Genomic DNA, 16,208 nt, shown 5'->3' with positions numbered 1-16,208 from the left:
ACAATAACTATCTCAAATTAAAAATTAAAAAAAAAAAACTCATCCTACAATTTTTTTTTCCTTTCTGATGTGTATTTTTTTTATTCATAAATGTTAGAGATATATTAAACATTTTAGCCTAATGTAATAGGCTCAAGTCCATTCCTGCTTATACTAGTGGTCAATTTCAAGAAGTTTTCTTTAATAAGAAATGTGACATGAATTGCCTCAAATTGATTTACCCAGCTAAAATCTTTACACCACACACTTTTCACTGCTTCACAATCCCACAAGGCATGTTTATTATCCTTAGGAATTCTACCACAAAGATGACATAGAGGGTCTGCTAGAATTTTTAGTTTCATCAAGTTAACTTTGGTTGGTAAACTATTTGCGCATGCCTTTCACAAAAAATGTTTAATCTTACCAGGCACCTTGAGTTTCCAAATCCCATACCACAAGCTCGAAACTCCATTTTTGGTTGAACCTGAGGCTTCTTCACTTCTTGAATCTTCACATATAAGCTTATAACCCGATTTCATCGAGTAAACTCCATTTTTTTCCCATGACCAGTAGAGAAAATCAAGTTGAGCTGCATAGAGGGATAGCTTTTATCTGTTGAGCTACAAGGAGTTGCATGAATACATAGAAGAACTTTTTGTGTGTTTGGATAAACATATGTTCTTAAAACTCAAATATGCACTTAATGTATATTGAATTACTTAATAGTTACTGTCATGGACTTCCAAATTCAACAACTCCAAAAACGATCATTCTCCTTACTGAAAATAAACCAGATCAATGAACATGCCTTGCCTAATGATCAAATCATACAAAAGATCATTATTTCAAGCAAGTTTTAGTCTTTATGTGAAAGGATCATACGAAACCTTCATGCTATTATAAAAAGTAGGAACTAGCAAATGTCTTTTGTATTACCTTCTCTTCACCAAGTGTTAATTAATTTCAAAAAATCGACACTTTCAATAGGTCCAAAATAGAGATGTCCACATTCTGGTAAGTGATAAAAATTACAAAATCACATTTTCCTCCTTCGCCTAACTCTTGCTTACATTCAATTTACTCACCCCTTTTTCTCTTTAATTACACTAACATGGCAAGAATAGGAATGCACTAGTAATCTAGTAGTCATCATCAACACTTCTGTTGACAAAAGTATCAAACTTGACTCCTCAGACCTAAGTTCAAGAACATACGAAATCAAAATTTGATGCATGGCAGAACATAAAAAAAAAAAAAAAAAAAAAAAAAAAAAAAAAAAAAAAAAAAAAAAAAAACACACATAGCCAAGAAGAGTGCATCATTTTCAAAAGATGCGAACTCATGCCCACATTTCTCTCCATTCAAAAATAGCTGGCTTTGCAACTTTAGCGCTCACCCATATTGATTTTCTTATTTATTTTTAAATTTGTGCACCCATATATATATATATATATATATATATATATGTTGATGTTTTTTTGAGAAAGTAATTCATCCACCTATCTATAGGATGTTACACCATCCATAAAATTTATATTATAAAGTATTTGGAAATCTCATCATTAGTCTACAATTTTTTGTCATTCTTAATATACACACTAAAATTTTTGATCAGTTATTATTAATTATATAATTTATTAACTTATGTGTGTAAAATTTCAATATTGAAAAAATTGGGATTTAATATTTTAAACATTTTACCATATTTATTGATCTCTACTGACCTTAATAATTTGGAATTTGTTTTAACCCAAATTATTTCTAACCCAAACACCCGGTATGATTCATATCGGCAGATTTAAACCCGAATCCATAAATACCACCATCACTACCACCGCTAGCGGTGTTTCTTGATCTCACTCTCAGTACCCCTTGGCCAAAGCTCCCATCGTTCCTCTCCTTTGTTCACTGCCACCACCACAACTTGGTAAGATCCTCCTAGCATAGTTGTCAAATTGTGAATTGTATCGTAAATCGATTTTTGATTTTTTTTGTATCGTGTATCATATCGAATTGTGCATCGTAAGATACACAAACACCTAGTGAAATTATAAAATAATTATAGATATACATATATAAAAGGTATATTCATTATAAATTCAAAATATATTTAACTAATGACCAATTTAATCATTACTTATGTAATAAAATTTAACAAAACTAACCAAATAAATCAAATTAACTTTTCTTTAGAACATGCACATTCAAATTGATTAAACTCAGAAGTAATACATGATATATGAACCAAAATAATAATATCTTTTCTTCATCTTGGCTAATTAACTCCATCTAAGTCAATGTTATCATTATGTTCAGCATCTTGCAAAATTATTTTTTCATAGACATTTTCTTTATTATTATCAGCATTTACTTTTTTTTTTTGGTTTTTTTATTCTAATAATTTTTTCTTTATATTTTTTCTTGGCATTCTAGCTTTTTAGACTCAAAATAATAATAACAAAATAAAAAAAATAATTATATTTTCATTTAATACATTATTAATAGCATAGAAAATAAATTTGCACATATGAAAGTGAGTGTTATGAGTATAGTCTAAATTTTGTAGGAGAAGGAGAAGGGAGGAAAAAAACTCATGGACTTGCTATTTCATTAGACTTAATTAAGTTTCCCAATAATTTTGTGTTAACAAAGTCTAACAACTTGTTTAAATCAAATAAAATCACAAATTTGAATAAAAACTCATTTTAAACCCACATGTCTATGTATCGTACAATTCACTGATACGATACAATTCATACGATACACACCTATGTATCGGACAACTCATGAGTACTTACAATACGCCCTTATGATACAAAACTTTTTGTACATGATACTACGTATCGTGTATTGTACGATACTGACAACTATGCCTCCTAGTCAATGGGTTCCACAAGTCAGCCCTGCAGTCTCACTTTGTGAGGAGGAAGAATGTGTTACAGGTGGTGGGATCAGCAAGGTTCACAGGTGGTGGGTTAGTTTTTTGGTTGACTATGGTGGGTCAATTTTCCTCTCCTCCTCACTTTCTCATCTCACTCTCTCTATATCTTGTGATTGAATTTGAAGAGGATCTAAAGCTGGTCTTGGGTTTGCTCTATTTGTTTTGGATTTTTGACAAATTTGAAAAACTCATTTGCCGTATGTGTTGAGAAGGGATAATTTGGGTTTGTGGGTTTGTGAAAGGACTGTTTGCTGTGTGTGTTAGGAAGGGATACTCTAGGTTTGTGAATGGGAGTTTTTTGGGTTTATGAATGAGAATTTGTTGGGTTTGTGAAAAATGGATTTTATGGATTACCAATTAGGAGAGAAAAATGTTCAGATCATAAGATTGATGTTGCCAAGAAATGCTTAGTTAAATGTTATTTTATTTAACTGTTATTGATTGGAGTTTTGATATGTTTGGCTTCAGAGAAAGTACAAGAAAGACAGAGAAATGAAAAGAAACTAAGAATTAATTCGCTAAGAACATGAATATGAATAGTCATGTGTTGGGAAGAACACAAAAAACATATATGAATGTGTTCTTCTGAAGAAAATGATGGAATTTGATTTTATTTTAAAAATCATTAGTTTAGAATTTTGTTTTAATTGTTTTCTAACGTAGCTTTTTTTAATATTTAAAATGCTGATGTGGCATTATTTAAATGTTAATTAAAAAGTTTTATTATTGTTTTATTGGCCACGTTACCATTTAGTGTGCCAACACAGCAATCTGTTTGCCACATAGGATATTTCCTTTATTGAGATAACAGTAAGGATCAAAATGGAACGTGTTTTTTAAAATAGGGACTAAAAGTGGTAAAAATAAAAAGTATGGACCAAAGTAGAAATATGGTGAAAATGTAAAAACGAAAATAGTATTTCTGCATTTTCTAAATTTCAAATTTTATCAATTCAGTCCCCCGTTAGGCTTCTGTTAATTGCTGCTGTCTACTACCCAAAACAACATCGTTTTGTAATTTTTTTTAAAAAATTCTTAATTAAAAAAAAAACTAAAAAACGTTAATTAAAAAAAGAAGAAGAGCAAGGGGGATGACGTTGTTCCCCTGCAACTAAAAAAGAAAACAAAAATCCACCCCCACCCACTGATCTCACAGTCTTTCTCCCTCAACCCCTTTATTGAAATTTATTGAAATGTTTTACTGAAGTGAAAATCAAGGTTTATTAATGATTTTTCTATTGGAAAAATAGCATGGAGTGAATAAGAAATTGATGTTTTCTATATTCACTTAAAGATGTTATTAAATGTGATAAAAATCCTGAGTCCCACATAGGAAAAAAAATAGATAACATATGAGTTTATATGCTCATGAGTTAGACATTGGGTTGGGCATTTGGCATATGTGGATTGGGCCTACTTGTCCAAATAATAATATTTTATTATTTTAATTTTTGAGTCTGTGCACAGTAGTTATTACTGAAACAGAGTTTTTGTACATAGTCCCTCATTCATAAAAAAAACAACTTTTCAAAAAAAACTCTCTTAGTGAGAATATTCTTGTGCATTCATTTTGTGTCAAATAGAGAGAGAGACATTGAGTAATTCACAGAGCACGACTTTGTGTGCTTCGTTTTCGTGTTGTAGATCATTTTATCTTGAAAAGCAGACGTCCATGAGTCTTATAGCATCACAGTGATTGTGTGAGGGGTGAAATCTGCTTTAAGGAGATTATATCAAACACAAGACTTGATCTGAATCATTCATTCTTCACGCATTTGTTCTGTGAGTTTTTAATTATTTGTAGATTTCTTCTTATATATATTCAATATTTGTTTATTGCTTTTGTTTATCACATCTATTTATGTTATTGCTTATTCTTAAATCTGTGTATTGTTCATTTTACTTTATCACAAAAGTAAATTGTTAAAATATATCCTACCATCTTAAAGCAGATTTTATATATTTTAATTTATTTTTGTGATTTATGGTGAAAGGAATTCTGTGTTTGTTGAAACACGTTAATCGGCAATTGTTTATATACTGGGCAAAAACTTGAAAAAACTGGGTTTGTGTTTATCGGCGTGAATATCTACTTGTTTATATTATATATATTAATTTGAGATCTTCTAAAGTTGATTATGTGTTTGACTGTGCTGGTGATATTGCTTTTTCAAGGCTATCCATCTTCTTTTAATATTATAATATTAAGGTGATCTTTGCTTTTTGATAAAATTGATTTGTGTCTGACAGTTGGAGGTTTTGACTATTCAATGTCTACCATCTTCTTTAATTATATTATATTAGGATATTTGTCTCTTTTGGATTTGTGGTTGTGCGTCAATGCCTCTATGGTTATACTCTTCTTTTTGCTCAGATATGGGTATGTCTATTATTCATTAACTCTGTTGACTTTGCATGATTTACGAATTGTGCTTGTTTATTTTGGAATTTGGATGCCATGATTGTTTATTTGGTTTAATACTTGAACTTTAGAATTCATCGGCGATTAACGAAACAGTTAATTATTATTATTATTATTTTTTTTTTGAAAAGAGAAACAGTTAATTATTAAAACTTGGCCAATGAGTTAAGTTCAAGATTGAACTTTGGCATGGATAACTTCAATTTTTCCATGGATCTTGCAGTTTTGATCTATTTGATCTTTGGCCGATTGATATATGTATATTATTTGAAGATAAATAGTGCTAGTAACGCATCATCAAACATGACTTTAAGCTTGGAATTTCATGTTTAATAATTGATTTGAGAATTATTTGAATTTGTGTAAATCGTATAATTCATTGTGTGAATATCCTTAGTGATATACATGATGCTTGACTGGTTTATAATTCATAGTAACTGAATATGCTGTGAATGTCAATCATGTGTCCTCGGCCTTTTATGTGCAATGGTGTATGGGCTAGATGAATAAAGGAAATTGGAAATTTTGATGGAGGTAAATTTTTTTTTTTTTTGAATCCATTTAAATGCATTCAATTTTGGGTGTGGCTGCCATTTTTTAGTTTTTGGTTAGCCTTTACTAATTCATCAAGTGATCCTCTATTTGATAATTAAAATAGCATTATGAAAACTATTATTAATAATTTCAAATGTGTGGATATAAGCCCAAGAATGAGACCAATTGCACACTCATGAGACTGTAATTATGGGGTCACTATGAGTTAGAGAGTGTACAGTTCACCCATTGGCCAGAGGTGTTATTTATTTATAAAGTTTTAGGCACAATTTTTTGTATTGGTATGGAGGACACATGATTGATGTATTTGAGCACATAAAGCCTTATTTAATTACATACATGTATATATATTTTTTGAGCATGTATGAACTTGATTGGATAGTAATGTGTTTAATCCAAATATATGTTTTGTAATATTTCTTTGGATGAAATATATGTTACATGCCTTAGTTGACAAACTTGAGTTGTCTAAAATGTTGTATGCACAAGAGTCTATTATGAGTGCTTATTAAGTAAGCAAGGATGAGACATTAGAGATGTCCATTTATTATAAGAATGAAGTTGAGAAATAACTCAATGAATGCAATAAGTTCTTGATTACCATAGAACTTGTGGGGGGAAACTATTATTTCCACCAATTATTTGTTCATTGAGATGCCTTAAAAGAAACTACTAAGATACCTTGTGAATTATGGAAAGAGTGATCGCCTTTCCATAAATTCTTTAAATGTGGGGGTGTTTGATGAATGTGGTGATTCCTATTCCTAAATGATAAAAAACCATTGATTGTGTTTTCATTGGTTATGGTCATAACAATAGTACATAGTACTTTCTAATCAATGAATCTATTATTTTTATATGCATGACAATTAATTAGAATATATTTCAAGTGTTAAACTTTCTTAAAGAAAGTTTGAGTCTACGTTTACTATCTCTCATGAACAAGAGTTGATGGAAGAGAGATTGAGCCTAAGCTTAGTAAAAGGACAAACGTCATGATTGTTTGGTCCAAATTTTCTAATTTATATATTAGAAGATGAACTTAAATTTTCAAAGAAGCAAAATCCTAAAGTGCCTTCTTGGAAAAGAGATTGTCAATAGTGCAATAAATCCATCTTTGAAATCTATGCATAGTAATTAGTGGATCTACCACCTAAGAGTTTGAGAGTTGATGGAATTATTGACTATTACAAGGAAAGACTAGTTGCAGAAGGCTACAAATAAAAGGAAGATGTGAGTTTTCTTGATGCACAATATACCAAAGGGGTTTAGAGTTGTTGTACAAGGAAACAAATTACTTAAACTTGTTAAATCTTTGTATAAATTGAAGCAAGTTTCAATCCAATGACATAAAATTTTTGATAATGAGATGATGTCAAATGAGTTTAGATTTAATGAGACTAGTGTGTGATTTGAAATATATCACATGAGGCTATGTTGTTATGGGATATGCTCGTGTAAGTGTTGTAGATGTGATACAAGAAATGAAAATTTCTAATACATCTAATGGACTTGTCTTGTCTCAATCACATGAGAAATGTGACAACAGTCTAGTGAGAACACCTTATGCAAAGAGCATATGTATTTTTAGGAAGTCAATAAATCTAAACAGACATGCATTGTTGGATACTTGTGCCTCCTATTTGTATATATTGGTAGGGCATAGAGTTATGGTAGGTCTCAACATATTTGTTAGAAACATAATACCATGAGATAGTTGTCTCAAATGGAAATAATTCCAGATTATAAAACGGATCCGAAATCAATTTTTTGAGTAAAGAGCAAATAAACTGCTCATCGAGGGGAATAGGGTTAAACCTATGACCTAAAGTTTCCATGACAGTAACCCCAACTAGTTGACTAGAGATCCCAAGATCTAGGTTTTCAAAGGGACAACAAAGTTGTGGAGACTAGTTTTTATCACTATGGAGATTACATCTCTCACCCATTCCTATGATAAAATAGTGATGCCTGTAAGCGATGTTCAGAGTAAGTTTTGCTTTTAATGATTCTTATATTTTAGAATTCTAAGTGGGGTATAGCAGGATACTCTTAATAGAGTCACCTATATGAGTGTGAAGTGGGTCGCTTTCATGAGAGTTTCTATGGCTGAATTCTCTAAAGTACTTCATGAATTTACTAGGATATGTTCAAGGCCGAAATGAACACAACTATAAGAACGAAATATGTTTAAAAAGGAGCTGTGTGAATTCTATTGTCTTGGTATACACAAACGGCTGAACAGTTCAAGACATCATGTTCACTGGTTAGCTAGTATATTCGATAGTCTTTCACAAAGGAAAGTTCAAAGCCACAAGCTACTTCTCCCGATACAGTAACTTTTCTTCTACTCTCTGTGTGTTTGCATCATCGTTTGCATTGTGTTTATCAATTTCTATTCATATGGGGGATTGTTGGAAAAATAGTATGGAGTGAATAAGAAATTGATGTTTTCTATATTCACTTGAAGATGTTATTAAATGTGGTAAAAATACTGAGTTCCACATAGGAAAGGAAAGAGATAATATATGAGTTTATATGCTTATGAGTTGAGCATTGGGTTGTGTAAGGTTGAATTTAATCAACCATTTGTTGGCTTTATTCCGTGACAAATTTGCTTGTAATACAGTACTTAGAAACCCTGTATTTAGGTGGGAATCATGTAAGGGTAGTGTGTGAGAGAGTGTGAAGAAATGCTCAAGACTGTGTAGTGAAACAGGGACTCGCAGCTGGATCTCGCAGGAGGCTCACGGCTTGCAAGCCGCCAAAAGTTGCACACGCGCAGAGCATACAGGGGAGCTGAGCTGGAGCACTACAGGACAAAAATCCAGACTGGCCATTCAGTTAGCTCGCGGCTTGAACTCGCGACTCAGTCAAGTCGCCAGCCAACCCTGTTTTGGAAAAACTGACTCTTCGCATTTCATTCTCACACCAGTATAAATACCCCTCATTCCCACAAAATATGTGTGGCTATTCAGAAAGAAAAACCCTAAGAGAGGTTTCTTCAAAACACCCATCCAATTAGAGAGAGCTACTCATTCTTAGAGAGAATGTAGTCTCTTCTCATTCCCTCTCTCATTATCATACCTATTGAGAGGAGATTTCTATCCAAACACTACCTACACCTATTTAGAGTGCTGAGTGTTTTTGGAGCTTTGGGAAGTATTGGAAGATGCCAAGGATGGCGGATGCTATGGATTATAGCGGAATCTGGTAAGTTAGAAAAGAAAAAGGTTCGGCGCAACCTCGTTGGAGTAAGAAGTTTGGAGGGCTTAGATACATCGAGTAGATTAGGCTTGGAGGGTCTATTGCTGTTCATGTATCCCAACTACATTTTCTAGTGGATTATTGACCGCTTGGAGGGCGGCGGAAAGGTTTTACGCCGAGGACTTCGGTTTCCTCTTCGATAACATATCGTGTGTTGTCCTTGTATTTGCATCTCTCTTCCTTTTATCTTTGCCTTTTATTATCTACTGTGGGTTGTGATTTTAATTTGGCTTAGATTGTTTTCCAATTCTGTTTTATAACTTTTGTTCATTTTCCACACACTAATTGTTTGACATAAAACTTGAATTGGTTAATTTGTAAATTGGAGGTCTAAACGTTCAAGGGTGTTTTTATACACATATTTGAACTTTCAGGTTGGGCCTTTGGCATATGTGGACTGGGCTTACTTGTCCAAATAATAATATTTTATTATTTTAAATTTTGAGTCAGTTAATTTGTGCATAGCAATTATTACTGAAATAGAGTTCTTGTTCAATAACGTATATTTTTTACATAGTCCCTCATTCATAAAAAAATAAAATAAATAAAAACTTTTTAGAAAAAACTCTCTTAGTGATAATATTTTTGTGCATTCATTTTGTGTCAAAAAGAGAGAAAGAGACATTGAGTAGTTCGCAGAGCACGACCTTGTGCGCTTCGTTTTCATGCTGTAAATCATTTTATCCTGGGAAGTAGACGTCCATGAGTCTCAAAGCACCACATTGATTGTGTGAGGAGCGAAATCTACTTTAAGGAGATTGTGTTAAACATAAGACTTGATCTGAATCATTCATTCTTTACGAATTTGGTCTGTGAGTTTTTAATTATTTGCAAATTTCCTCTTATATATATTAAATATCTGTTTATTACTTTTACCTATCACATCTATTTGTGTTATTGCTTATTCTTAGATCTGTGTATTATTCATTTTATTTTATCACAAAAGTAAATTGTTGAAATATATCCAACATTTTCCTAAGCAAATTATGTTTCTCTCTCATCTTAGAATATTAAAATACAAATTATGAGCATCTGAACTACATCATATATTTTAAGTTAGATGGACCTTAAAAGATGCGAATGAAAGACTAATTTACTTTATGAATGTATGACTTGCTTTTGATTCTTAAGTTTGCCATTCTATGAGGGAGAAAGAGGGGAAAAGAGAAAGAGTGAGAGATCAATATAGGGAGAGGGAGAAAGACTTTGAGAGATCGGTGGGGTGGAGGTGGGGTTTTTTGTTTTCTTTTTCAGTTGCAGGGGAATGACATCATTCCCCTTACTTTCTTTTTTCTTTTTCTTTTTTGTAATTAACGTTTTTTATTTTTTTTAATTAAGATTTTTTTTTTAAAAAAAAAGTCCAAAATGACATCGTTTTGAATAGTAGACGACAGCAGTTAATAGAAATCTAACAGATAATTGAATTGACAAAATTTAAAATTTTATAGGATTGAAATGACAAAACTGAAATTTAGATATCTGAAATGACAAAAGGTGAAAACTTAGAAGGTCAGTTTTGCATTTTAACCTTATTTTTATTATTATTCATTTAATTGGACCAAAAAACTTGATAGTGTTAACATTAAAAAATTAACGCTGTTTATGCTTACTTGTATTAAGTGATCACATAGAATGATTTAATTGGAAAATATAGGGCGTAAATGCACTTTTAGTCCCTATATTTTGCATTTTTCCCATTTTGATCCCTACATTTTCATTTCACCACTTTTAATCCCTAAATCAATTAATACGTTCCATTTTGGTCATTACCGTTACTCACTTAACAGAAATTGTTGATGTGGCAAACGGAGTGCACTGTTGGCACATTCAGGCTCTGTTTGGTTTGCGTTTGCGTCAAATGCATCATGTGAATAGTAATCGGAAATTATTTTTTTATTGTTTTCAATTTTCTATAAAATAAGCGGTATTCAAACGCACACTAAATACTGACGTGGCCAATAAAATAATATATAAAAAATGTCACGTCAGCATAATAATAATTAAAAAAGACACGTAAGCATCCACATCAACTTTTGATTTTGAAAATTAATTTATCTATTTTAACAAAATAAAAAATGAAAAAAAACAAAATTATTTGTTGCAATTAACAAATCCGATAGTCTAACTTTGACTATTGGTTTGAAACAAAGAGACTTGAATTAGCTTATTAGACCTAAGTAGCTCAACCCAACTACTATCACCTTTAAAACCACCACCATTACCAAAACCATAGCCTTTGCCTTTTCCACTACTAGACCTAAAGAAGAACCACCACCAAATCACAAACCCTATAAACAAAGACACGGCGGCGCCAACAACATTGGCGGTGACAATAATGGCGAGGCTTTTGCTACTCAAACCACCGCACTTTGAACCCAAAGGCTTCCCGCAGAGTTTATTGTTGTGGCCAAAGTCCGAACCGTCGAAGCTCATCGAATCGACTGGTACCGAATTGAAGAGATTGTTGTTCGCGATTGAGAATATCTTCAACCGGTTCAACCGGCCGAGACCATACGGAATCGAACTGGAGAGGCATTTATTACTCAAAATCAAGTTGTTCAATAACTTATAGTCTACGATCTCTGGCGGGATCAATCTAGCGAGAGCGTTGCTAGATAGATCTAGGGAAACGAGATAAGGCAATCAGTTACAGATTTGAGATGGGAAATTTATGTTTTTGTCGGTAAATTTATTTTTTCTGGGTTTGTGTTCATGTGATTGAATATTTTGGTTTTGTGTTCTTTCTTGTTCATGTTTAAGATGAGACCAGATCTGCATTCATGTGTATTGTAGGTTCTAATTTTGTTTTTTTCATTTTTTATTTTGTTAAAATAGATAAATTAATTTTCAAAATCAAAAGTTGATGTGGATGCTTATGTGTCTTTTTTAATCATTATTTTATGCTGATGTGGCATTTTTAAATATTATTTTATTGGCCACATTAGCATTTAATGTACCAACAGTGCACTCTATTTGCCACATCAACAATTTCTGTTAAGTAACAGTAATGATCAAAATAAAACGCGTTAATTGGTTTAAGGACTAAAAGTGGTGAAATGAAAATATAGGGACCAAAATAGAAAAGATGCAAAATATAAGGATTAAAAGTACATTTAAGCCAAAATATAAAGAACAACACCTAAAAACTGTATTTAAATTTTGCTCCAACATACTTTCCCCAAATTAAGAAGAGAATATGAGAGAAATGTGAGCACATATTTTGGATGCAAATGCCCTCTTCTATAATGCTCTCATTCAAGTCTTTTTCTTCATTTGTTTTTGTCTTTAGCTTTTATCTCTATACAATCCGTGCAGTAATGTGTTGCCTTTTCTTTTCTTTTATTTATTTTTGCTAAATGGACGTGTAGCCGAGTATACCATACGGTATCAGTATGTTTTTTTTTTTTTTGGTTGTTTACCTTTTAAAAAAAAAATTTATTTATTTCCTTTTTTTTACTGGGCAGGATTGGCTTTTTTTTTTTTTTTGGTTTGGTTCTTTTCTTTTATTTATTTTTAATTGGGCGTGATTTTTGTTTTAATGAACTTAGTGTGGATTTTTTTATTGATTTTGTAATCAGACACAATTTTTTTAATAAAAGCTTATAAATTCATTTATACAAACTACATTTTCTATCTTTTCATTTTTATTCTCAACAAAACAAAAGAGTATTATCTTTCTCACTTTTCAACTCTCCCAATCAAACAACATATGGGAAAAATTAAAATATCTTTTATTCCTTTAGTTTTCTTTTGTTTCAACCAAACAAAACTTTAAGTGAAATGTACAAGTTAATGACTAGAATGAGAATAAAAGCCCATATCTACACTACAAAAAATTGGGTCTATAGTGGTGTTTGACAAACGCCACTAGAAGTCCTAAAAACACCACTATAGGTCCCTTTGGGAGTGGCATTTTCTATAGTGGTGTTTAAAAACCCTACTATAGGTCCATACCCTATAATGGCGTTTATAAAATGCTGCTATAGCCTATAGGCTGAATTTGATTTTTTTTTTTAAAAAAAATGCTATAGCAATGTTTTCAATTGCTACTATAGGTCCATATCTTATAGTGGCATTTTTTAAATACCGCTATAGACCCTTATATGTTTTATATAAATATATATATATATATATATATATATATATATAAATTGGCTATAGTAGCGTTTCAAAACGCCACTATAGCCAACAAATATTTTTTAAAAATAATTTATGAAACATAAAAATAAATGCTTTCAAATTTTAAAAATTAAAACTACAATTTTAATTAAATTAATAAATAAAAAACTGAATTAAAACAGGAAAAAAAAAAAACAAAATTTAAACACAAATCCAGAAAATTCAAAATCAAATACAACATGCTCACAATACAAACACAACATGATCCAAAATATAAGAACACAAACTCATAAAATCTCATCTCCTTCAACGAACCCAACACCAAATCCATTTAAGGAACACAAAAGCACAAACTCAGAAGCACAAAAGCCCAAGCTCAATAACACAAACCCAAATTTAGAAATAAGCACAAGATCAAATACACAATAGTACAAATCCAAGAATATAAACCCAGATTTAAACATAAGCATAAGATCAGATACACAATAGCACAAATCCAAGAACACAAACTCATATTTCAACATAAGCACAAGATCAAAAACACGAACATAGACACAAACATTGCTAGAATATTTGCTTCATTCAAAATGTTCCTCGATTTTCTTACTACCCAAACAGAAAAGAGCAAAAAAAAAAAAAAGAAAAAAAAAGCTAGATCTACTGTCAACAAAAACACAAAAAAACAAAGAGAGAGAGAGAGAGAGAGATAAAGGGAGGGGAAGGAAAAGGGTCTCACCGGGTCAGCGGTAGCGCGGGCAGGAAGGGTTGGGTTGGTGGCTGCGTGGGTAAGGAGGCGTGGGTCAGTGGTGTGGTGGGCTTCATGGCGGCAAAATCGACATGGAGTAAGAGAGATGAGAGTGCGAGAGTTAGAGAGTGAGAGAATTAGAGATGAGAGAGTTAGATACTTAGAGACTTGGAGATGAGAAAAGTTAGAGATATTTTGAAACCCATGAATATTGAATAGCATAAATTGTTTTTTTATTTGTGTACTAGAGCTATAGTGGTGTTTATAAATGCCACTATAGCTCCTAAATCTTTTTTTTTTTTGGTGCTGGAGCTATAGTGGCATATATAAATGTTAGTATAGCTCCTCAATTTATTTATTTGGGTTGGGCTTTTTGTTTGTTTGTTTGTTTGTGCTAAAGTTATAGTGCTGTTTATAAATGCCACTATAGGTCTTAGGAAGACTCAAGACATATAGTGTTGTTTATAAACACCACTAGAGCTGCTTGCAAATGCTATTATAGACCTAGTGTTTTAAAATGCCAATATAGATCCTTCAAAATGCAGTTATAAATAATCTATAGCAGCATTTTTTAAAAAAAAAACGCCATTATAGAGTACTTATAGTGGGCCTTTTTTTTTTTTTTTTTTTTTATATGCCATTAAAAAAATGCCACTTTAGACAGCGTTTTTCATAATGCTAAGCTAAGTCACAAAGCTTACTCGAAATGTAATGACGCATTTACAAGCATAAGGTTACAAGCCTACTGATCATTTTGATACAAAGAGTCATTGTTTTAAGGTTTTGATGTGTATGTGCTTTATGTTGAAATGTCTCTTTTTTTTTGTACTTGGAGGCTTTGACGGTTAATTCTGTCTTTTCATCCAATCATGTCTTTATTGTATTTGCTTCCAAGATGATTGGCCGAAAATCCTTTGGTACTTACCTTGAGGTAAATAAATGTAATTGTCCACGTGTTTCATACTTTCATCATGTCTTTATTGTATTTGCTTCCAGGAGGCTTGGCTGAAAATCCTTTGGTGATAATTACCTCAAGGTAAATGTAATTGCCCACGTGTTTCTCAAATACCTTCTCTTTAGGAAAGCCGCTTAAAATGATTTCATTCCTCAAAGTAACTGCCATAATTTAGTCTTCAATAATATAATGTCACTTGTTTCTCCAAAGGGTTTCATAAACTTGTTAACTAATTAGTGACATAAACCCCTAAATATTCTTTTTACAAAAACTTTTCTCTCCTTGACTCTCTAGAGTCTTGGGAAGTAAAAGAAACCAACTTACATTGTCTAACGTAAGATTCAAACCTCTCCATTTTGCTTTGCTGATTGTATTAGAGGATTTTTCTTTTCTTTTTATCTTTTTTCATCCCCTTCTTTTATTTTCCATCTTTTCTTTCTTTGATACACTTTTCATTATCAATGGATGCGGTGATGGAGGAGATGTGGAGGAAATTTAGTACCCATTTGGGTACAGCTGAAACGCAATGCGTCTGCGTTTCAATGTGTTTTTTTTTTTTTCATTGAGAAGCACGTTTCGGTGCTTTCCAGTGGGTCTTGTATACTATTCACGGGACCCACAAATCTATTTTTTCAACAAAATTTTCATTAAAAATGGGTTCCATTACATTATTCACACATTTAAAAATTATTTTGTTACATTGTTTTCAATTTTCAACAAAATAAGCGGTATCCAAACGGACCCTTAATCTCTCAAAAGAGAAAAAATGCGTTTTGGCCATAAGGATGTGTCAAACTCAAAACAACATGCAAAATTCAGTATCCTGTCCAAGTTACAAACTAGCAAGGAATTTAACAAAGAGGCATTTAAATCCACAATTCAAAAACTTTGGCATGGGTTGCATGGTGTTACTATTAAAGAGGTTGGAAACAATCTCTTTTTGGCTATCTTTATAAGTGAGGAGGACATGGTGGAGGTTCTAGATAGAAGTCCTTGGTTCTTTTATAGGAGATTGATTTTACTGAAGCGACTTATAGGTGATCTCAGTCCAGGTAATGTTTTCTTCAAATACTCTCCTTTTTGGATTTGGGTTTTCAACATTCCCTTTAAAAGTATGAATTCATCTGTTGGTTACCGGATTGCCAATGAGATTGGTGTTCCGATTTTGGTTGATGCCCCGAAGAGTGGATTTGCTTGGGGTTCCTTCCTTAGGATTCGGGTT

This window comes from Quercus lobata, chromosome 6 (genome assembly GCF_001633185.2).
Source record: "Quercus lobata isolate SW786 chromosome 6, ValleyOak3.0 Primary Assembly, whole genome shotgun sequence".
NCBI lineage: Eukaryota > Viridiplantae > Streptophyta > Magnoliopsida > Fagales > Fagaceae > Quercus > Quercus lobata.
Note: the sequence above shows the minus strand (reverse complement) of the source record.